Source organism: Chrysemys picta, chromosome 5, assembly GCF_011386835.1.
Source record: "Chrysemys picta bellii isolate R12L10 chromosome 5, ASM1138683v2, whole genome shotgun sequence".
NCBI lineage: Eukaryota > Metazoa > Chordata > Testudines > Emydidae > Chrysemys > Chrysemys picta.
In genome coordinates, this window is record NC_088795.1 from 110,666,517 (window position 1) to 110,691,847 (window position 25,331).

The window sequence follows — 25,331 nt, forward strand, 5'->3', positions numbered from 1 at the left end:
CCAAAAGCCAGACCCATTCTGGCATTGTAGCGGAGGAGAGAAAAGGAAGCTTGCAGGAGTGGAGAAGGGGATCCAAGGCTGCTCTGATAGCTGACCCAGATACTTGCCGAGAATAGCCGCATAAAGTGAGATATGAAAGACCCTCTGAAGGAAAGCTTGGATGCTTGGTTCGAAGAGACATGGTACAGGTTTGGAGATTTGCCGGGTCCATGTAGCTTCTTGCAAGATGATTGTTTGTCCTTAACCGGTGTCTCTCATTACGATAGCTGAATGCCATGGGTGAGGTCAGGCTGATGAGTAGCTAGGATGCAAGCCTCAAGGATGAAGTTTAGTGATGGGAAAGAAGGAGCCGTGAAATGGTTACATGCTAGGCATTTTGGTCTTGGCCAGAAGAGTCCAGGTACTCTAGAAGATGATGAGAGAAACACCAGTTTCCCTCCCTGAAAAGAAGGGCAGTGTCTAGTCTCTAAGGTCAGAGTGGTCCATCCAGACAGAGTAAATCTTGAATATTTCTTAGGTATTTTTAACTCATATTTAACACTTTTCAATTTTAATGCTCCTTTTTTAGAATATATAGCTATACAATATTTAATACAAAAGCACATTCCTTTCCCTGTAGCTTTCCTTCCACTACTTTGAGAATGTGCCCCTAAAACTTCACAGTGCTATTCTTGAACTCTTTTGTTGATAGTCATATTTTGAATACTAGTGCAGGCCGTCAGGGTTGCACAGATGTAAATGAGGCACTGGAATTGCTGGGAAATGTTAATGCAGTGAAGATGTAGAGCTAGGTGCCATCCACAATGACCCTTATCTCTGCTGGCAAGCTACTGGAATATCCTATCGCGTCCGTCTGACTAGTGGCTGACTGAGGCTATGGTTCCCAACAGCTACCAGGGTTACCTTTTGGTTTCCACAAGCTTTTATTTAACTACTAAAATTCATGTTTGTTTAAAAATGCACATTTTTCTCTGGATTCAGCAGCAGGATGACATTTTTCATGTGGCTCTGTTAAAAGCCCACTCGGGAGGGAAAACTGGAGTTTGCTCCTAGGTTCCGGACAGTGTCTGCAATAACATGGACCCCACAGCTCATACCAATAAACCATTTAAAAATACCGGTTTGAATTTGCAGCAAGTCAGCCTTACACCATTTTGTATTGCTTTTGCAACTTCTTGGAGAAGGTTACTATAAGAACGAGAAAGCATTGAATAGTATGTATTGCTAGTAGGAAGCAAACTGGTGCAACATATTGTACCACAAGTTTGTGCCATACATTTTTAGAGTGATATTCTAAATTTCTTCTTCTGGAAATCCTTTTCAAAGATTTAGTTTGCTGTGGAACTTGCAAGCCTGTTGATGCTAACTTGAATTGGTTTGGATCACATGCATTTTGTGCTTTTACAGCTTTCAAATGTCTAAGTTTTGTTTGTACAATTAAAATCATTTGATGGCATAAATATTTGAATTTCAATGTTTAACCAGCTGACTTGGTCTTGTAACTCCATAGAGAGTAATGAGATATTGAAATGCTGATATTTTTGCCTTCCACTGACTCTGCATACAGAACTGATGGTGAAGATTTACACATCTGGTGGCAGTCCCTTTAACTATTTGGCCCCCACTGAGAATAATACAGTGGCTGTGCTGGAGCTGCACCCCAAGATTTTTTTTAGAATTACATAACGAAGGCCTTTCATGAAAGTAAGATGAGGATTCAGAAGAAAACCAGCTGTATGTTACTCGTATATATTAACACATACTATTTGATTAGTGTGTATCTGATTAGGGTGCAAGCATCTGTTAGATACTGTAGCCTCACACCACAGTTGTCCTATCAGGCCAAGCTGTTATGAGCAATATCACTAAGGAGCCAGCACAAAAGGGATGTGATGGATGATAACACAGATCCTGTTTAGAGGAAATTAGATTTTCAGAGTGCTAAAGAGAAACATTAAACTCAGACACGATAGTAAATAACTGCTTTCTCCATCCTTTACTCCGAAGGAAGCCAACATTTATTTTTTCTCAGTCACAAAGGAATGTAATTTTAATAACTGACATCATACACTCAGTCTTACATAAGTTGGCACCTATGATGGGGAGCATTTTGCCTAATTAATTTTATAACCCCTATTTAGAGCCCTGTATGGATATGTAATGGGGTGCACTCACCTCTTGTGAGCATCCCCTTGGCTCTCTCTCTCTCTTTCTCTCTCTCTGTAGTGTGTCTTAGGTGACTCAGCCCCCTAGCTGAATCATACACAGTCTCTGTGATGAAAGCAAAGGAAAACCTCTTCTGGGGTACAAGTCCAACAGGGGTCTTTTTCAGTGCCCCCTGTACTGTCTCCTACAAGTTGTCCCTGCTCCGGGACACAGCAGTGACCCAGGGTTCCCTCCCTGGTGACAAAGTCTTTGCCCTCTTAGGGTCTTTTTGGCCACAACTCTCCAGCTGGGCTGCTGCAGTTCAGTTCCCTCCCTCTGGGGGTGCCTCAATGTCCAGCTTCCTTTCCTAGTGGCTGGTGGGGGGAGGGAAGGATCTGGGCCCACCCAATACTCTGGGTCCCAGCCCAGGGACCCTATAGATAGCAGCCATCCGCAATGTCCCTTTAAATAAACTGTGTTGCTGCTATAATTCCTTGAGCCTCTTCCCCATGGCTCCCGCACATTCTTCACCCTGATCTCAGGTACTTGTGGAGTCCCAGCAGCCAGCCTGGAGCACCATCCACCCTCCTCCAGCTCTTGCAAGGAACTGCTCTCAGTCTGGTCCCGCAGCTCTTCTTATACTAGCCTGCTGGGCCCTGATTGGCTGCTTCCCACACAGCCGCTCTAGGCAGCTCGGAGGACCTCTCTACTTCCCTCTTCTGGGGTGGGGTGTGGCAAGGCCACAAGGCCTCCAGCAAGGGTCCTCAGGATCTAGTCCACCCCGTCACAGGATACAATATTTATATCCACGGATGTGGCTATCCACTGATATAAACTGGCTGTCTGCAGAGCTGTAGGGCTCTACCAGGAACCGCAGTGGTGAAAGCAGCAGCATGTCGGACCACTGCTTGCAGGAGCCAGTGGCCAGCCCTGGCAGCTCCTCTGGTGGGGCTGTACTGCCCCCAGCCCTGCCCACTGGGGCGGGCACCAAGCTCACTGGCAGGACTCACTTCCATGCAGCGAGCCTGGTGCCCACACCAGTGGGCAGGGCTGGGGGCAGTACAGCCATGCCAGAGGAGCTGCCGAGGCTGGGTGCTGGCTTCTGCGAGCAGCAGCCCAACATGTTGCTGCTTTCGCCACTTCGATTCCTTCGAGAGCCCTGCAGCTCCGTGGATATCCGCATCTGTGGATATAGATTTTGTATCTGCATAGGCCTCTACCCATATTTTACTAAAGCTCATCATTATTTCCAGAAAATTTACCATTAGAGATATGGGGACGTCAACAACAAAGATAATGTCCTCTGCGCAAACAGGTTTTATGGGAATTTTCACCAGGTAATAAATCTGAATTCCAAAAGCTGTTCCTGAGCAATTTCAATACCAGTTGCAAGGATAAGCAAACAAAACATCCTTGCCTGTATATAAGTTTATAGACAAAGACTTCAAACCATTATTAAAGATTCTAGTTGTGGTTTATGTATTATACAATTTAAAGCAAAAAGCAATGGAGTGGATATATAGTAAAAGATTCCATTCAGTTCTATCAAAGGCTACTAGAATTATTTCATCTTTCAGTTCCAAACATATATGTAAAATCCTTCTTAAAAACTGTCTATATCTTTAGTCTCTAGAATAAAACCTACCTGGCCAAGGCAAATCACTAACTTTACTTAAACTGGTAGTGATCAATTTAGTAAGTTCGTTATAGGCAATAACGAGTGATGAAATAAGCTTATAGTTAATTGATTTTTGTAGGATTGTCTCTGGAGATCAGAAGTGCCCTATTAATAAATACCATCCCTTTTGACAGAAAGCGTTTAACACCAGCAGAATTTAAAAACAAAAACAAAAACCTTTAGTTAAGTAAGAAAGTAATATGCTTTTGTACCATCTATGAAAGTTTCCCAGTTCACATCGTTCACTGGGTTTTTTTGCACAATTACCTCATCCCTTTTTGTACTTGGTACTTTAATAAGCATAACAGTATAATGTCTGGAATGAAAATGTGCCACTAGGAACATTTCATTAAAATGTTCTAATATTGGGAGCAATAACTTAGGAGTAGTGGTAAATTTACAATACTGATAAAAGCTGAAACCATCTCCATCGTTATCCACCTAGTGAAATCATGACTCAGAACAGGTGAATTTTTATAAGCATATCAAACACTAAATCATATAGACAGAACCTACTGGGAGAGGCATAGGGAACTGAGCTTTGAATCTTGATGATCTCATGAAAAAAGCTTTTTACTTTGCCAAGTTTAAAAAAAAAATCAAGTTCTTATACAGGAAGATACAGGCCCTGATTCCAGTTGCATTTATATTGGTATATATCAGTAGTTATGTCCGTTTTATGCCATTGTAGCTACACTGTCAGTAAAGTTGCTCATGATTAAGGCTACTTTTTAGTCACGGGTATTTTTAGTAAAAGTCATGGGCAGTAAACAAAAATTCACGGCCCGTGACCTGTCCATAACTTTTACTATAGACCCAGGTGGTGGGAGGGCGGGTGGCAGGATGCAGCCTGTGACCCCCTCTGGTGCTTGAGGGGCTAGTGGCAGGCAGGTGGCACGCAACCTGGAAACCCCACTGGTGCGGGGTGGTGGTGGTAGGGCCCCAGCAGGCTCTCTACCTGGCTCCGTGCCTCCCCCACAACAGCAGCAGAGTTTAGGAGTAGGAGGGGGTAGGAGGTTGGGGCACAGGACGGGTTGAGGTGGGCTCTGGGTGGCGCTTACCTGGGGGGCTCCCCAGAAGCGGCGACATCCCCCTTGCTCAGCAGCTAGGCGGAGGTGTGGCCAGGCAGCTCTGTGCATTGCCTCCGCCCAGAGCACTGGCTTTGCAGCTCCCATTGGCCAGGAACCGTGGCCAATGGGAGCAGTGGGGGCAGTGCCTGCAGGTGGAGGCAGTGCGCAGAACTACCTGGCCACGCCTCCACCTAGCAGCTAAGCAAGGGGGATATCGCCACTTCCGGGGAGCCTCCCAAATAAGCAGCACCCAGAGCCTGCCTCACCGCATCCCGTGCCCCAACCTCCTACCCCCTCCTACACCCAAACTCTGCTGCCGCTGGCGGGGAGTGCGGTGGCCCAAGACTGCCCCAGCAGCAGCTGGTGCGACTGGCGCAGGGGCTGCCTGAGCTACCCCTGAGCCAGGTGCACTGGCCGCTGCAAAAGTCATGGAGGTCACGGAAAGTCACAGAATCCGTGACTTTCATGACCTCCGTGACAAACTTGCAGCCTTACTCATGATGTATACCTGTGTACGACAGATCAGGATCACAAACAATGAAATTGTTATGTAGTAACAATTTATATTTAGATAAAAACAAAGGGTGAGATCCTCAGCTGATATAAACCAATATAGTGCCTCTGAAATCAAACTATTCTGATTTACACCAGTTTAGGATCTGGTCCAAATTGTATTTTCCGAAGTTCAAAGCTTTGAAAAGTTAGACATTGTGCCATAGAGAGGTAAATGTCACATTGCAAGAGGATTTAACAATGTTATCTTTGTACCCACTTCTCTTTAGCAATGGCAAGTTTTATATTCACTAAACAAACTGTTTTATAACATTTAATTTAACCTGCAAGATAAAAAATTTTAAAATATAAGTAAATAATGATACAAGGCATTTTCTTGGGATTAATGGACCAGCTAAATGGAGTAGTTGATGGCCTAAAGAATCCAGTTTAACCACTCAATAGCCAGGTGTCAACAGAAGACGCTATTAAACATCTGTGATCTGACCTTGTACCCTTCTGGTTATTTAGCTCTTTAGGGCTTGTGTACACCATGTGGCATAAGCACCAGAGGAGTGTAAACTGTAGAATGTCCTAAAGGGTTGCACTCTAACTGCCCCGTGTAGACCCTGCTGACACACACTAAAAGGTTCCTAGCATGCATTAATATTGTACTGTTTGAAATGGGAGTACATCAGTGCATACCAGATACCTTTTAGAGTGCATCAGCTAGATCTACAGATGTTGAATAGCTTCTTCTGACACCTGACCATTGAGTGGTTAAACTGGATTATTTAGAGTATTCAGTATTCCAATAAGTCAGGCAGTAAGACATTCAACGAGACAGCATTTTTTCAAGTTCAGGCATGAGTACCAAGTGATAGTCCTGAAGAGAGGTGTTCCTAGGTAGCTTGACTTTCTCCAATGATGCATGTTTGACAATAACACAAATATCCACAAGAAGATACATTTGGGCAGATTTGCAAACAAACAAACAAAAACACCCACTAACAAACACCACAATTCCCCTTAATATGAATTTCTGATAATAGAGAAAAATAGTAAAAGTGAAACTTAGAATTCCCAACTACCTTCCAGACTAACTAAATCATAGCACATATACGACTCCATGGGTGCTCCGGGGCTCAGCACCCACCAGCCACAGCTGTTTGGTGGCCTTGGGGCAGGCTGCTAATCAGTTGTTCAGTGGCTGGCAGAAGGCACTAAGGAGAGGGGTTGGAAATAGGTGGAGTGGGGGTGGGGCAGAGGGTGAAGAGGCAGGACAGGGGCATGGCCTTGGGGAAGGGGCAGAGTGCAGTGCCTCGGGGCGGAGTGGGGGGTAGAGCACTCCCTGGGAAAAATAAGTCGGTGCCTGTGGTCTCTGTATCTTATCCCAGAACCCTGTTCAGTTTGTGGAAGATGAAAGTTAAAAATTTAGTTGGCATGGTGATTTATCTAAACATGAATAATAGGAACTAGAAATGAAAAGTCAATTGATTTGCCAACTCCAGATTGTTTTCCAGATTATACTTCTAGTAATATTGCCACTGTGCACATAGATAGCATCTTTCCTCTCTGGTCTTAAAGCACTTAAAGTTTAAGCTTCCTTACACCCCTGTGATGGAGAGAATTATTATAATCCACATTTTATAAATGGGGACAAATATTATAAATGGAGAAAAGTTTAAAGGCCTGATTCTGCAACCTGCATATCAAATTGCACTTGTGCTCAAGGACTTGATCTTGTAAAGGCTTTAGCAGATGCATAACCCCATTGACTTCGGTTAAGCACATGCTTTAATCCTTTGGTGGATTGAGGCCAGAGTGTTCAGTATCTGGCAAAATCGAGTCCCAAGTGATGATATATTCTCTTCTGATGAAATCATCTTTTTAATGCAACATATGCATCTGACATTTTAGATCAGTGGTTTTCAACCTTTTCCATTTGCGGACCCCTAACAATTTTCAAATGGAGGTGTGGACCCCTTTGGAAATCTTAGACATAGTCTGCGAACCCCCAAAGGTCCACAGACCACAGGTTGAAAACCACTGTTTTAGATCATTATTTGATTGCATCATATGTTTCCTAGTCTGCAGTGAAGGCTTTATCACTGCAGAGCTGATTCATTCTTTCTCCCAGGTATCAGTGCTGCTACCTACTGGAAGCAAAGTGTGCGGCAGATTAGCAAGGTCTTAGGCAATCGGCCAATGGAGGGATAAGCATGTCACAGAGGAGTCTACAGTCTTTACAGCTCTAAAAGCTGCATTGGAGTTAGCTGCTTTAAACATATCTCCTTGGTTATACTCACAGCCAGAAATAGGCAGTTAGGGCAGCAGCCCATTATGTGAGGAAGGAGAAGAATAAAATAAATATCAGACATTTAACAAAGAGTTCTGCATATTTATGGTGGGTGCTAGACAAGGACAGAGATGGGTTGGAACCAAACTGTGTTATCACAACTGTTGCATAGATAGATAAGAAACATTTTGGAACAGATAAGGAAGAACATTATACCATATACCATGTATTACTTGATATAGAAAAATAGCAGAGTATTATTAGTGGCTGCCACTAATGTGTTTGGGAGGAAACCCATATACAGGATGGGCCTCTGGTGCTATTTCTTTCTGTTACCAGTTATGGAATATGAGCTATGTATGTTCCAAAAAAAAATGTATTGTGCCTTTCATCAAAAGAAATCCCACTCTTGTCATTCAGCACATACACTGTTAAATTACCACAGGGCTATCAGTTCGGCCACATTTTAAAATCTATGGCTTTTCCAATCTTTTTTAGTTAAAAATTGCAGCACTGTATGACTCTAGATTCTGCTTCTGCTGTGTGTAATCTTGAATTTACCAAATGCAATGGCTTATTTACTTACACAAGGGAGAAAGTATGATCCTGATTCCCTCATTCTGTAAATCATTGCTCTTGACCTACATGTCTTCATTATCTCCATCTATTTTAAATCTCTAGACTGTTAATTTCATGCACTCTGCAGCAGACTTGCTTCTGTAAGTCACTCCACTCTATGGAGCAATGTATATTGTGTTTAGCATTGTGTGAAATTTTCAACCCAAAAATGAAAAGCCCTTCAAAATGACCTCAAGCTGTTTCCATGTAAGGGTTTCATTAGAAAAGTTCTTGTTTTGGCACATTTTTTGTCCAAACTGAACATCATGGGCCTCACTCTGATCTTACAGGGTTTTACAGAGTCTTAAGTCTTTTAACTTAGTGGAGTTACTCCTGATTTACCCTTGTGTAAGTGAGAGCAATATCAGGCCCCAGATTTTCAGACTATTTGGATTGCTGTCTAAGATTTTAGTTATAAAGAAAAGTCAGAAAAAAACATTAATTCCTCCATGTCTGTGTGTCAGACTCTGAAAGGCAGTAGCCTAGCACTCTTTATATTTTTCTAATTCCCTCAATTAGTGGGAAGTGCTAGCTTGTTGTTGTTGTTTGTTGTTGTTGTTTTATATTGCTCTTGTCTTTTTTACAAGTGTTCTCTGAAAGGAAATCAGAGAGCTAGTAACTCTGTGTGTGCAGGCAGAGGTTTACACTTGCCTATGTTTGTTGTCCTCTCTTTAGGAAATCTCGCTTCATTACTGTCTAGGAATTGCCTTGCAAACTCTGTAACTATTTGAGATTTCTTAAAACATCATATACCTTTGCAAGAGGATATCAAGGAAGATCTCAGTTCTTTTGTTACTTCACACAAGATTAGTATGTGCTCCTGGCAGAGGCCATGCACTGTCCCCTAGGCTAGAATGCTCTCATTTATATTACTGTCTGGAAAGTGAACTGTTTAATAATCTTACATCTTTTACAGTCAGAGTATGGTCATTTGGGAGAGTTTCGCAAGGAAACACGTCCCCTGATAACAGTTACTCCTTTTATACTATTGCACACAATTTCCAGCAAAGGTGGTTTTAACTCAAAATCACTGTTTGTATTTTATTTGCTTAGTGGCAATGTGTTCCACACTTACAAGACACAAAGATAAAGAAAGGCACTGATGCAAAGAGTTTACAATCAAAAAAGGCAGACTCTAGACAACCTTGAGGAGAGAACAATTTATGGGTTGTTATGATCTCAGAATTTCAGGGCACTGTTAAATAAATGACATTTTAGGAGAATAATGAGGAGTGTGGCTTTGCAAACATGATTTGGAAGGTCATTCTCTGCATGGAGAAGAATAAAAAAGGCATGTAAATGGGACTAAGAGAAAGAAGGATGCTCATAGGGTTACCATACGTCCGGATTTTCCCGGACATGTCCGGCTTTTTGGGACTCAAATCCCCGTCCAGGGGGAAATCCCAAAAAGCCGAACATGTCCGGGAAAATAAGGAGGTGCTGGGCCGGGGCCGGCGGTGCTGGGCCGGGGGCGCTCGGCCGGGGGCTGGCCCGGGGCCCGGGGGTGCGGGGCCGGGCCGGGGCCGGCGGTGCTGGGCCAGGGGTGCTTGGCTGGGGGCTGGCCTGGGGTGCGGGGCCGGGCCGGGGCCGGCGGTGCGGGGCCAGGGGTGCTGGGCCGGGGGCCGGGCCGGGGCCGGGGGTGCTCAGCCGGGGGCTGGCCCGGAGTGCAGGGCCAGGCCCGGGGGTGCTGGGCCGGGGGCTGGGGCCGGAGGGAGCCGCTCGGGTGGGGGAGAGGGGGGCAGACTGGGCCGCGCCTCCTCCCCCCACCCCCCGCTTACCTGCTGCCTGCTTCAGGCTTCCTGCGAATCAAATTTTCGTGGGAAGCAGGGGAGGGGGCGGAGTTGGGGCGGGGACTTTGGGGAAGGGGTGGAGTTGGGGCGGGGGTGTGTGTGGGCGGGGCTAGGGGCGGGGGCGGGGCCCTGTGGAGTGTCCTCTTTTTGGACACTCAAAATATGGTAACCCTAGATGCTCATGTCAAGTAGCATCATTAGGGGAGCAGAGAAGAACAGGGATATGGACATAAGAGACAAAGTCACATATGTTGGCCAAGCAGAAATGTGTAGGACCTGGAAGACACAAATGATTGAATAATTATCGGTCAAAGTCTGCCATGATTCACACACAATGTGAAAATTCATAATTTGCATGTTTCTGTTGTTAGGAGAACCATTTTGAAGAACTTCAATGGAAAAGTGAAAATTCAGGTGCATAACATTTCCTGAAGAAAATATGAGAGCAAAAACTTTAGTGGATAATTTTGTCATACAATCCCACCACTTTCACATGGACCTTATATGCTTCCAGCGTTAAAAGAATAAATCTTTTTAACAAAATGGCTGCCACCAGCATTTGGTTGTGAATTCAAGAGCTAAGAATGGATTATCTGTATGAGAAAATAATTCCCTGAATATAAATAATCTCTGATGTTAAAAAGATCACTTTTTTGAAGTAATTTTAACTGTGACAATTAGTATGAACCTTTTACATGTAACCTTGAAATTATCGTCCGCAGACAAGAGTAGTCCCTTGATTAGTATGTATGGCCCACCAGATCACATATTAAAAAATACTTGCATCCTTTTAGCTCAGTCCAAAGTCTGAAAGCTCAACAGATGAGAAACCTCTCTCACTAGGAATAGCCTGAGAAACTATACATATAGTATTGTTTATTTATAGTAGTACCCCAAATACCTCAATCAGGATTGGTATTCCACTGTGCATGAGCTATGCATATATAATAAATGTGTTTTTTAAAGTTTCTAAGTACAATTTGTATGTCTTGTGTGGTGAAATTGTTGCCACATTAACTGTCACATCGTGGCGTCATTGCTCTTGCTCAGGTAAGAATTTCCAAGTAAAAACCATTGAAATTAAAGTGCAGTACTTTACGTAATCTCTGTTGTTTAGGTGCATGAGTCCCTTTCTGGATCTTGGCCAAAAATGTGCCTTTTAGGCTAGTTGCTAACAATATGATAGAGGCTTAAGTCCAAAATTTCTTTGTGTTCTGTACCGGCTCAAAACTGAGTTTGGTTTTATTCACAAAAGAAGCTCAACATGAAACCCAAAAAATCTAGCCCAAGTCTTCTCCACAGGCGTGACCGTTCACACGGATGATTCCCACAAATTTGTAGGTTACACTGAAAGCCTCCTGGAGAGAGAGAGAGAGACAGACTGACTGACTCCTACTTCTTCTTCGAGTTCTTGCTCATGTCCATTCCATATTAGGCATGTGTGCTCGCCACATGCACTGGTGCTGAAAGTTTTTCCCTCAGTAGTATCCATAGGGGAATGGCTCTGGCCCCCTCTGGAGTGGCGCACATATTCAGTGGTATAAGGGGCATCATCAGCTCCCCCCCTCAGTTCCTTCTTACTGCCAGTGATGATGCTGGAACCCCAGGGCCAATGGCCTGCCCGTGACACTTTTGGAACCCATGGGGGTTCCCCCAGGCATCAGAGACTTAGTGTCAGGAGCATCAGAGAGGAAGTCAGCGACAGTCTCCCACCCTCACTTGGAATCAGAAGGGGGTCTGAGCAAGGGGCACAGGAACACCGCTGGCCTCTGTGGAGACCACTCATGTGGAGGATGTTGAGCCAGCCCCTCCCCCACCCTTGCCTCCTTGTCCTCACCCGACGACGCAGTGGCAGGACTGTCCCAGACAGTGCCACAGGACGATTCCCAGGCAGACCAGGAGCTGCTAAAGAGAGTGGCAGCAAACCTGGGATTGGAAACAGAGGAGTTGGCAGAACCCTCTGACACTTTATTTGACATTCTGGCCACGGTAGCCCCATCTAGGGCGGTGCTCCCGGTACACAAAGGGGTAGTAAAGCTGGTAAAAGCTTTATGGCAGACCTTGTCCTCTCTCCCGCCCATTTCCAAGTGGGCAGAGAGGAAGAAGTATTATGTCCCCACAGAAGGGTTTGAATACTTGTATTCCCACCCAGCCCTTAACTCTTTAGTGGTCTTGCCAGCCAAGGAGAGGGACAGGCAGGGGCAAAATGGCCCAAATCCCAAAAACAAGGACGGCAAGAGGCTGGATTTATTTGGCAGAAAAATGTATTCATCTGCCAGCCTCCAATTACGAGTGGCAAACCATCAGGCCTTACTCGGGAGGTATGATTTCAGTGTGTGGTAGTCTGGCAAAGTTTGTTGACTCACTGCCTGAGGACTCCAGGCAAGAGTTCCTGGCCATTTTAGATGAAGGGAGAAACATGGCATGAGCCTCCGTTCAGGCCGCCTCCGACACGGCGGACTCAGCTGTCATGTCGATGATGTGAGCAATCATGGCTCATGTTTTCTGGGCTATCAATGGAGCCTCAACAATCAATCCAGGACCTCCCCTTCAAAGGCCTCGCCCTGCTTGCAGAACAAACAGACATGAGATTATATGGCTTAAGGACTCTAGGACTACTCTACATTCCCTGGGTCTCTGTACACCAGCCCTGCTAGAAAAAGGTTCAGACTGCAGTAACTTCAAAGAGCAAGTGAACCTTGCCGCTCTCCACCTCACAGAATGGATGCTATGTGGCTGAACCCAGAAGAACAGGCATGCTCCAGTCAAGTCCAGCACGTTCTGTTGCAAAGTAGAAAACCCTTCACTAGAGCGACTTACCTGGCAAAGTGGAAGTGCTTCTCCTGCTGGGCGTTGGAGTGGAGGATCTCCCCTACTCAGTCTTCTCTGCAGTCCATTCTGGACTACCTACTTGAAACATCAGGGCCTAGCCTTCTCCTCAATCAAGGTGCACCTGGCGGCCATCTCACCTTTCCATCCCTGTATCCAGGGCAGATTAGTATTTGCGCATGAAATGACTATCAGGTTTCTTCAGGGCCTTGAAAGGCTTTTTCCGCTGGTCTAGGACACGGTGCCCCAATGGGACCTTAATCTAGTCCTCTCTAGGTTAACTGGCCCTCCCTTTGAGCATCTGGCCTCCTGTTCTCTTTCGCATCTGTCGTGGAAGGTTGCTTTCCTTGTGGCTATCACTTCATCGAGGCAAGTCTCCGAGATTAAAGCCCTTCCTTATGTCGGAGTCCCCGGCGCTCTACAAGGACAAGGTTCAGTTGTGTCCCCACCCTGCCTTCTTGCCAAAGATGATGTCGCCTTTCCATGTTAAGCGGGATATTTTCCTCATGGTGTTCTGCCCAAAGCCTCACACGTCTAAAGAGGAGAGGTGTTTGCACACCCTGGATGTCAGAAAGACTTTGGCTTTCTACTTAGAGCGTACCAAGCCCTTTTGCAGATCAACTCAATTCTTCGTTGTAGTGGCTGACAGGATGAAAGGTCACCCAGTGTCTTCTCAGAGGCTTTTGTCATGGATTACTACCTGCATCCATACTTGCTATGAGTTGGCACAGGTTGTGACTCCACCGATAATGGCGGCCCATTCTACGAGAGCTCACGCATCATCATCAGCCTTCTTGGCCCAAGTCCCTATCCAGGATATCTACAGGACCACAACATGGTCATCCATGCACACCTTAAAGACCCACTATGCCATCACCCAGCAGACCAGAGATGACGCTGGCTCTGTGTTGCAAGCAACATGTCCATGAACTCCTACCCACCTCTGGAGATACTGCTTGGAAGTCATCTAACATGGAATGGACATGAGCAAGCACTCAAAGAAGAAGAACAATTATTAACCCTCGGTAACTGTTGGTTTTTGAAATGTGTTGCTCATGTCCATTCCATGACCCGACATCCTTCCGCTGTCGGAATTCTAGCAAGAAGAAACTGAGGGGAGGGGATCAGCAGCACCCCTTATACCAGTGCATATGTGCACCACTTCAGAGGGCGCCAGAGCCAATCCCCTACAGTACCACTGAGGGGAAAACTACCGGCACATGTAGCAAGCATGTACACCTAACATGGCATGGACGAGAGCAACACATCTTGAAGAACAACAGTTACGGAAGGTTAGTAACCTTTTTTCCCTTTATATCTGGATTGGGTAATCAGTCATCTGTCTGCAACACAAGTCAGCTGCATTTTCCAGCAGTTTCTTATGTACTAACAGGGTGAGATTTTCAGGCAAACACTGTCAGCATGATACACTGACATTAAAGCAACATCATCACTAAAAAAAAAAAAAAAAAATCACACTTATGCCTGAAAAATAACTGCTTACCGTGGTTAGAAGTACAATTTTAATTCTTTCAGCATGTTTATTTTGTTGGCAACCTTTTGTATATTGTCAGTTTCCCTGGTTTTCCTTGATGTTTGTGAGAGTATTGCACACAGCAACAGAGGAGAGAAAAAACTTTATGGAATAGGAAAATGTGGGTTGTAGGTCACAAAAATTGGCAGGAGTGTTTCAGGGCAGGAGTGGTACCTAAAACTACATTATATTCCTTTTTAAATTGACTTAATTTCTAGTTGCTGGTTGTAATATGTATTGCCAACATAAGAAAAGATACTGGAGACTTTTTTTTATGTAACAGTGAACACTTTACTTAACTTGTTTCTGAGAACTGTGCAGACAGGTGTTCCTGCCTGGGTCCAAGTGTCAGCAATGAGTATGTGCTTTTGCTGACAAGGCTCACTACATGATTTCCCACATACAACACTATGTGGAATTTTGGTTCCTACTATCATGACATCTCCCTTTTTAAACAATTAGACTAAATTTGAACTTTATGCACAATTATTTTAGCGCTCATTAGAGCCTTTGTTTCTTCTATAGACATCTCCTTCCTGTCTCAACAAGATAATATCTTTGACTAACAAAGTGCTCCATCACCTGTGTTCATTCCTGTGCTCCTTTTTGATGAATACAGTCTCTCCATTTTTCCAGTGGTGATAAAGGCTTTGCACCTTTTTCAAATAAATGTGTCTGCTTTCCTCATTTAAATTTTAAGATAAATTTACGTGTCTCCTTGTATCAGCTTGGGTTGCAACAACTTTAATGAAGTCAGTATTTTGGTCCTTAGACATTTCCCATGAGTTGAACAGGGGATCCTAAATCTCCCTTACTCCCTAGGTGCATTAGTCCAAAAGGCTAAGATAGTGATCTGCATTATCCAAGCTAGATTATTTTTAGAGTTCTTTTTACAGTTTGAAATGTTCTCTCAGCCATTCCATTCAATTGTGGGAACAAAGGACGTGATGTTTTGTGAACAAAGTCTCATTGCTCTGCAAAAATTTTAAAGTTTCTGGAATAAAATTGTGGGTCCATTGTCTCTGAGTTCTTCAGGTATCCCATACCTTGCAAGTAAAGACTTGCAGGGTCTGATAGCAAACACACTTGTGATGTCCTGAAGCAAACAGACTAAGTATTTCATGTAATAATCAACCAAAATAAGATAATCTGCACCTTGAAACTCAAACAGATCTATGTCTAGTTTCTGCCAATGTCTGTTTGGGACCTTATGTGATCCCATTGCTTCCTTTAGAGTTTTATTTCTGAGGATTTGACATGATGCAAAACTATACCATATCCCCAGTTTGATTATAAATGCTTGGCCAATAGACAACATCTTGAGTTCTCCTTTTATATATGTCTTATCCCTGATAACTTTCAAGAATAACAACAGACAAGTATCAGAGGGATAGCCGTGTTAGTCTGGATCTGTAAAAAGTGACAAAGAGTCCTGTGGCACCTTATAGACTAACAGACGTATTGGAGCATAAGCTTTCGTGGGTGAATACCCACTTCGTCAGATGCATGTAGTGGAAATTTCCAGAGGCAGGTATAAATATGCAGGCAAGAATCAGTCTAGAGATAACAAGGTTAGTTCAATCAGGGATGATGAGGCCTTCTTCTAGCAGTTGAGGTGTGAACACCAAGGAAGGAGAAACTGCTTTTGTAGTTGGCTAGCCATTCACAGTCTTTGTTTAATCCTGAGCTGATGGTGTCAAATTTGCAAATGAACTGAAGCTCAGCAGTTTCTCTTTGAAGTCTGGTCCTGAAGTTTGTTTTTGCTGCAGGATGGCTACCTTTAAATCTACTATTGTGTGTCCAGGGAGACTGAAGTGTTCTCCTACAGGTTTTTGTATATTGCCATTCCTAATATCTGACTTGTGTCCATTTATCCTTTTACGTAGGGACTGTCCAGTTTGGCCGAATGTACATAGCAGAGGGGCATTGCTGGCACATGATGGCATATATTACATTGGTGGACGTGCAGATGAATGAACCGGTGATGATGTGGCTGACCTGGTTAGATCCTGTGATGGTGTCGCTGGTGTAAATATGTGGGCAGAGTTGGCATCGAGGTTTGTTGCATGGATTGGTTCCTGAGTTAGAGTTACTGTGGTGTGGTGTGTGTGGTTGCTGGTGAGAATATGCTTAAGGTTGGCGGGTTGACTGTGAGCGAGGACTGGCCTGCCTCCCAAGGCCTGTGAAAGTGAGGGATTGTTGTCCAGGACAACAGACAAGATCTCTTTTTCTGAGACTTTCCCGTATTATGATTCTGTCACTTCTAAAGACAAGTCCAACTTACACATTCAGTTCCTCTCTATCTGTCCAATAAGTATGGATATCCTTTGATACTTCAGGTCTCTTGTCTAGCCATGCTTGCCAAATAGTTTGTCTTAAGGTTTGCAGGGCAACATTGTTTCCTGAAGCTGTTTGAAATTTCTTCAATATCTGTTCTGAAAAAGGCAAATAAGACTTTGAGATATATTGCAACATAAGTTTCTTCTGAACATACTCCTTCACCATGCAACATGCATACTCTGGATGAAGCATCAGCAATTGCCAACTCTTTCCCATATCTGTATCCAAATTTCAGTTGATATTTCTAGAGTGTTAGCAACTATCTTTGAATCTTTGGTGGAGCACAGTACACAGATTTTCTGAAAAAGGCTTGGGGTCTGTTTTACAGCTTCTATTTTCCTGTAGATAAAGTGATGAAATCAAGGACAGCCAAATACTATTCTCAACATTTCTTCTGTTTGGGCATAGTTCTGTTGTTTAGTTGTCACAGCTTTAGAGACATGAGCAGCAAGCACTCGCTTTTGCAGCAATACAGCCCCTAATCTGGTAGAACTTGAATCCACTGACACAGTAACTACTTAGTTTAGTACACTAAAGTACTTCAGCATGGGTACTCTTGTAAGCAATTTTATTAGGTGTTCTTATGCTACCTTATGTACTGGCATCCATGAGATGTCTTCATAGAGTCGATCCTGTTGACCTGTGCAGGATAAATTTCCCAAGCTAAGTAGCCATTCCAAGAAATCTTTGCAATTCAGCCTTGCAGGTTTGTGTGTGCCATTGCAGCAATTTATTGAGTGGTCAGGTTTTAGACCTTCTTTTGTCAAGTGAGGCCCCAAATATTTTATCTCTGTCAGAGCCAATTTACATTTGCTCTTGTTCAAGGTTCCTTTTATGACACAAATTTAGAACTCTCTTGAGTCTTTCATCATGTTCTCATCTGGTATTTCCCCCGCATTGGTATGTCATCTAGTTAACGTTCAACACCTTTCAGACCTTCAAAAGTTTGTTGGAATACTCTTTGGTACACTTCCAGAGCTGAACAGATGCCAAAAGGTGTATGTGTGCCTGCCAAATGGTGTGTTGAACATAGTATCTAGAACTTTTGTCATCCAGCTTTGCCAAAATCCATACTGGCAGCTAAGACAGCAAAGGCTACAATTTTCTCTAGCTTGCCAGTGATTTCTTCTACTGTACGCAATTGAAAATGTTCCCTTTGCATGACTTCCTTAATATCTCTTGGAACTATATTCTTATTTCATTTCGACCTAGTTCGTCAACAGTTACTATAGAATTGACCCATTTTGTAGGTTCTTGCATAACTTGCAACTGTTCCATTCAGTACAATTCTTTTTCAGCTTTGTCCCTTAATACCACAGAAGATTTATGAGGTGCTTGTATTACAGGTGGTACTTGTGAGTTCATTTTTATGGTGTGCTTGCCTGGCAAGCATCCTAAACAATCATTGTATTCTTTAAATATATCCCAGTCACCTTCTGGTTCTGCCATCCCAGCAATGGTTTCTTATCCCAATATTCTCAGTCCAAGTTGCATTCACCACACACTTGCAAACTTTCCCCTGAATAAGTTATCACCAGGATATTTGAGCTGTGAAGTGGTTTGGTCCTTATAATGTTGTATAACTTTAAAGGCATAACATTGGCCACATTATCAATTTGAAAACTCCTGGTTAATGGGAAAATCCACATAACACTTGTCCTTAGGAGGTTTCGTACTCAGCATACTGAGGAACAGATCTTGCGAGTGCTCATCTTCTCCTGTGAGGGTAAACATCCATTTGCCCTGGGACTTTTCCTTTCCAAAGTTGCACATTTTGGCAAAGTGATTGTTTGCCACATCTTTGGCATTCTTGCCCATGCTCAGGATAATTCCTTATGGCATGGCTTTGGCCACGTTTATAACAACCCTTAGTTGCCTCTGACTGCTCTTGTTCACTTCTTTTGCTCACAGGTTTTTATTAGCAGCTGGACACCCCCTAGTCCATGACTGCATATCTGGGTGCTTACTACAGACAGACTTTTATTGCAATGTGTGCACGAGGTTTTCTGGTTCACCCAGCTGTAACTGTGCCTTTGTGGGTCACAACTGAGAATACCAAATTCAGGGCAAACTGCTGAGAAATAGGGCAAACACGCCCCAAAACTGGTGGTTATTCTTTCATAAGATATACCAAACCAGCAACAAAAGAAAACCAGTGTGGTGAGACAGAAGTTAACAAGAAGTCATAAAAGCAGTTTCCTTAGGTATTCTAGTCCTTGTATCACCCCACAAAACACTGGATTTAAAGATGAGTGGTTCTTTACAACCAGTTTCATCAAATAAAAGGTTCTTCTGATCCCAAAGGACGAGCCACTCACCCAGGTCAACATATAACTCAGATCTTACCCAAAAATCATGCTGATACCAATCCTTTAGTATCTAAAACCTAAAGGTTTATTTATAAAAAGAAAGGAAGAAACATGAGAGTTAAAATTAGTTAAAGGAATCAAATATATACAGTAATTGCAAAGTTCTTGGTTCAGGCTTGTAGCAGTGATGGAATAAACTGCTGGCTTAAGTCAAATCTCTGGCTGCTTCCAAATCATTGGAAGGACCTCAGTCCCTTGGTTAGAATGTTCCCATTAGTATAAGTCCATAGTCCAGAGGTTTGAGCAGGAAAGAGGCAAAATGGAGGGGTTTCCAGGGCCTTTCATATCTTTTGCCATATGAAGGGAAACCCATTGTTTCAAACAAAGCCCTCAGCACAGCTAGTGGAAAATTACAGGTGACAAAATAGTGTTTGGAGTCATATGGGCGAGTTACATGTCCACGTATGATTCCACTTAGACATAGTAGAAAGCCATTATCAAACAGCACATTTACAAGAAAGTCCCTGCAGGGTAGATGGGCATCTTCCAGTGTGAGTTAAATGTTCTTTGAGCCACTTAATTTGAATAGTCCCTTCAAGATGTGCTGGCTAATTACCTTGTGGGCATTACCCCAGGAGCAAACATTTTGAAATACAGGTAGAGAGCCAATGCTCATAACATCAAATACAAAAATGATACATAGGGTTACCATATCTCATAAATAAAAAAAGAGGACCCTCCACGGGCCATGGCCCCGCCCATTTCCCCACCACCTAGCCCCGCCCCAACTCCGCCCCTTCCCCACCCTAACTCCGCCCCCTCCTCCCTCCCACTCCCAGCCAGGGGGAAAGGGCTGCCCCAGTGCTACCAGCATCACGGTTTCCCGGGCAGCCCCCAGACCCTGCGCCCACAGCCGGCGCTTCCCCAGCGCAGCTGGAGCCCGGGAGGGGAAGCGCCCAGCCGGGGGCGCAGGGTCTGGAGGCTGCCCAGCAAACCGTGAAGCCGGTAGCGCTCGGGCTTTGGGCAGCCCCTATGCCTCCGGACCCTGTGCCCCCAGCCGGGCACTTCCCCTCCGGGGCTCCGGCGGCTCTGTGTAACTTACACTGTATAAGTTACACAGAGCCAAAGAGGAGCAGAGCCCCCGCAGCTGGAGGCTCTGCTCCTCTTAGGCTCTGTTTAAGAGCCGGGCTGCCCCCGTGCCTCCGGACCCTGCGCCGCCGGAGCCCGGGAGGGGAAGTGCCCGGCTGGGGGCGCAGGGTCCGGAGGCAAGGGGGCTGCCCGAAGCCGGTAGCTCTCGGGCAGCCCGGTTCTTAAACAGAGCCTCCAGCGGCTGGGGCTCTGTGTAACTGACACTGTGTCAGTTACACAGAGCCCGGGGGGCTGGAGGCTTTGCTCCTCTTTGGCTCTGTGTAACTGACACTGGGTCAGATACACACAGCCCCGGCGGCTGGAGGCTCCAGCCGCCCCGGCTCTGTTTAAGAGCCGGGCTGCCCAAGCGCTACCGGCTTCGGGCAGCCCCCGTGCCTCCAGACCCTGCGCCCCCAGCCGGGCACTTCCCGTCCCGGGCTCCGGCGGCGCAGGGTCTCCAGGCACGGGGCTGCCCGAAGCCGGTAGCTCTCGGGCAGCCCGGCTCTTAAACAGAGCCTCCAGCGGCTGGGGCTCTGTGTAACTGACACTGTGTCAGTTACACAGAGCCCCGGCGGCTGGAGACTCCAGCCCCCGCGGCTCTATTTAAGAGCCGGGCTGCCAGAGCGCTACCGGCTTCGGGCAGCCCCCCTGCCTCCAGACCCTGCGCCCCCAGCCGGGCACTTCCCCTCCCGGGCTCCGGCGGCGCAGGGTCTGGAGGCACGGGGCTGCCCGAAGCCGGTAGCGCTCTGGCAGCCTGGCTCTTAAATAGAGCCGCCATTTTCCCGGACATGTTCGGCTTTTTGGCAATTCCCCCCGGACGGGGGTTTGACTGCCGAAAAGCCGGACATGTCCGGGAAAAAGAGGACGTATGGTAACCCTAATGATACAGGCATACAAAGAGCATAATTATATTGAGCAAATCATAACCTTGCCATAGACATGTTACATGCCACATTTTTTACAATACTTGTTGCAAATATATAACAGTGGGTGCAACAATGATCATTATGGTCATATTTTGATTAGATAACATCACACCAGTGCTTTCAATTGTTTTGCAGTCATTTCATCTGCTTGACATATGTCCACAGCATGTTCAAGAGTTAGTCTTCCTCGGTAACCTAGCTTACGCTGAGTCTGACACAATACCACATACGAGAGGTCTTTTAAGAGAGATTCACACAGTTCTCCATATTCATAAAATTGTGCTGTCAGTTTTAAATCAGTTACATATTGATTTGTACTCTCCCTATCTGTCTGAATTCTGGTGAAAAATTTGTGCCTCTCATACATGATATTTCTTCATGGTGGACAGTGTGCCTCAAACTTATTCTTTAAGACCTGTATTTTTTTCTTTATCTGGTGCATCATCAAATTGAAAAAGTATTAAATACCTCTTGTTTGTTCACCTGCCATATGAAGAAATAATGCTGTTTGCAGCCATTTGTCTTTTTTTTTTCTCTGCACCACATGCATTGCTATATAGCTCAAATCCTTGCTTCCACTTTCTTCATTTTTTCTTCAAACAATAATTTTCCTGGAGGCTTTAGCTGGTCCATTTCTTCCTGCTTCGTTCTAATCTTTTCTTACTTCTAGTTTTGTTTTGACACCACATAATAGCTGTTGCCAACCAGCTATTACATCATACTTTAAAAGTCTCCAGTATTTTTTCATAACTGTAAACACTTTTAACTTGTTGCTACGAATTGTACAGAGAGGTGCTGATGGCTTGCCCGCCTGGCTCCCCAAGTGCTATCAATGTGCTTTTGCTGATGAGGCTCATTACATAATGATTCCCTCTTTACAACACCATGAGTAACTTTGATTCCTAATCCAAAATTCCTATGATCATTACAGTGGTGTCCCTTTAATGTACCATCAGCATATTCATTAAGAATTTGGTAGTAGACCTTTGAAACCGATTGAATTAAGTATTCTGTAGAAAAATCAGAAGTCTTTTATGTCTGGTTTAAATAAGAATTTGTTTAATTTAAAAAAAGCCTCCTAGTAGTGTTCTTTTTATTAAAATTGATAAGCCAGAGAATATAAAACTATAAACCTGTCACAATAGTCACCTAAAATTGAAGTCCATTTTCTTGTAACCTGCTAAAAATACCTGTCATGGGTATCTGTCACTGCTGCAATAAAATGGCATGGATATGAAGCAAATTATTGAAGTATTAGGTCAAGAACTTTCCTCCATATTACTGATGATAAATTCTAATTAATTCTGTATTTCTCTTTCAAGTTTGTATTGTCTGTGAATAATACTTGATGAGCTGCAGATGAAATATGGATTTGAAATCAGACCCTTGCCTGGCTGCAGTGTCTCTGTGTACGTGCTTCACACCTATTCTTTTTTACTTCCTGCAAAAGGATAAGGGCCTATTTTATAGCAACCGCCTCCCTATCAGATCTGGCTTTGATTTTACTGAGTCAGCTCACTCCCTGGGCTAATTCTGTCTGACCTTTCTCAAGGAATCCAGGGAAGTAGTTTCCAGCAGGGTTAGTTGTTTTATTTAAGCCTTCTTAACAAACAAAATCTTGCAGATTTTTCTTTCAAAGTATATGCAGGCTGAGTAGTCCCTTCTCCAAATCTACCCTTTATGCCAGTAACTCCAGTAACCAAAATTTCCTGACTCTTACCTCAGATCCTCAGCAATAAAGGATCCACACAATCTTCTTTCTGTCCATTTGGCTTCTGGAGCAATGCCTCTCTGCAGTAGCTGCAGTAGCAGTCCATCTAGACCAGGGGTAGGCAATCTATGGCACACATGCCGAAGGCGGCACACGAGCTGATTTTCAGTGGCACTCACAGTGCCTGGGTTCTGGCCACCAGTCTGGGGAGCTCTGCATTATAATTTAATTTTAAATAAAGTTTCTTGAACATTTAAAAAATCTTATTTACTTTACATACAATAATAGTTTAGTTATATATTATAGACTTATAGAAAGAGACCTTCTAAAAATGTTAAAATGTATTATTGGCATGCAAAACCTTAAATTAGTGTGAATAAATGAAGATTCGGCACACCACTTCTGAAAGGTTGCCGACCCCTGATCTAGACTGTTCTCAGTGGTACCAGATAACAGATCAAGGACTAATGGTCTCAAGTTGCAGTGGGGGAGGTTTAGGTTGGATATTAGGAAAAACTTTTTCACTAGGAGGGTGGTGAAGCACTGGAATGGGTTACCTAGGGAAGTGGTGGAATCTCCTTCCTTAAAGGTTTTCAAGGTCAGGCTTGACAAAGCCCTGGCTGGGATGATTTAGTTGGGGATTGGTCCTGCTTTGAGGAGGGGGTTGGATTAGATGACCTGAGGTCCCTTACAACCCTGATATTCCATGATTCTATGATTGAGAACACTACCCCGGCCCGTCAGCTTTCTGAGGAGTGTTACAGTCCCCTCCTCCACTGCCTGCTGCACTGTTTCATAAGGGTCAGCGAATTAAGTTCCAGGTCTTTCTCAGGTGCAGAGAGGGACTAATCAGCTAGTCAGCAGCTGCAGGCCTCTGACTCCAGAGGAATGCTATCCCTTATTCCAGTGATTCTCAAACTTTTGTACTGGTGACCCCTTTCACACAGCAAGTCTCTGAATTAAAAACACTTTTTTATATATTGAACACCATTATAAATGCTGGAGGCAAAGCAGGGTTTGTGGTGGAAGCTGACAGCTCACGACCCCCCACATAATAACCTCATGACCCCTGAGGGGTCCTGACCCCCAGTTTGAGAATCCCTGACTTATACCTTCACACTTCTCAATAGATAAAGGAAGCATTATTGACATTTCTAAGTGTCTTGGTAGTGAGATATGCAACAGTAATTGGGGCAGGTCTTGTGCCAGCCTGGAAATGAGAGGCTCTTTGACCTGCAAGGAATTTGCTAATGTGATCTCTTATGTTACCCCCACTTATCATAGAATCATAGAATATCAGGGTTGGAAGGGAGCTCAGGAGGTCATCTAGTCCAACCCCCTGCTCAAAGCAGGACCAATTCCCAACTAAATCATCCCAGCCAGGGCTTTGTTAAGCCTGACCTTAAAAACCTCTAAGGAAGGAGATTCCACCACCTCCCTAGGTAACCCATTCCAGGTCCCTCTGTATCCTATCCCTACCCTCCAGTGTATCTATCACTCCTCCCAGTTTAGTGTCATCTGCAAACTTGCTGAGAGTGCAGTCCATGCCATCCTCCAGATCATTAATGAAGATATTGAACAAAACCAGCCCCAGGACCTACCCCTGGGGCACCCCTCTTGAAACCGGCTGCCAACTAGACATGGAGCCATTGATCACTATCCGTTGAGCCCGACGATCTAGCCAGTTTTCTATCCACCTTATAGTCCATTCATCCAGCCCATACTTCTTTAACTTGCCGGCAAGAATACTGTGGGAGACCGTATCAAAAGCTTTGCTAAAGTCAAGGAATAACATATCCACTTCTTTCCCCTCATCCACAGACCCAGTTATCTCCTCATAGAAGGCAATTAGGTTAGTCAGGCATGAGTTGCCCTTGGTGAATCCATGCTGACTGTTCCTGATCACTTTCCTCTCCTCTAAGTGCTTCAGAATTGATTCCTTGAGGACCTGCTCCATGATTTTTCCAGGGACTGAGGTGAGGCTGACTGGCCTGTAGTTCCCTGGATCCTCCTCCTTCCCTTTTTTAAAAATGGGCACTACATCAGCCTTTTTCCAGTCATCTGGGACCTCCCCGATCACCGTGAGTTTTCAAAGATAATGGCCAATGGCTCTGCAATCACATCCGCCAACTCCTTTAGCACCCACGGATGCAGCGCATCCGGCCCCATGGACTTGTGCTTATCCAGTTTTTCTAAATAGTCCCGAACCACTTCTTTCTCCACAGAGGGCTGGTCACCTCCTCCCCATACTGTGCTGCTCAGTATAGCAGTCTTGTTTGTGAAGACAGAGGTAAAAAAAGCATTGAGTACATTAGCTTTTTCCACATCCTCTGTCACTAGGTTGCCTCCCTCATTCAGTAAGGGGCCCATACTTTCCTTGACTTTCTTCTTGTTGCTAACATACCTGAAGAAACCCTTCTTGTTACTCTTAACATCTCTTGTGAGCTGCAACTCCAAGTGTG

General features: G+C 44.6%; 1 protein-coding gene across 6 annotated transcripts in view; it reads left to right on the plus strand.

Annotated features, from left to right (window-relative positions):
* The window catches only part of KCNIP4 (potassium voltage-gated channel interacting protein 4), a 404,115-nt gene that overhangs the window by 232,593 nt on the left and 146,191 nt on the right, over positions 1-25,331 (plus strand). Inside the window, exon 1 of one of the 6 annotated variants that reach the window (XM_065598175.1) lies at positions 16,342-16,512. The exons of the other annotated variants lie outside the window; for them this stretch is intronic. The gene's annotated coding sequence lies outside the window, so the exon portion shown is untranslated. Of the gene's footprint in view, positions 1-16,341; positions 16,513-25,331 lie in introns of those variants that run through there. 6 annotated transcript variants of the gene reach the window in all.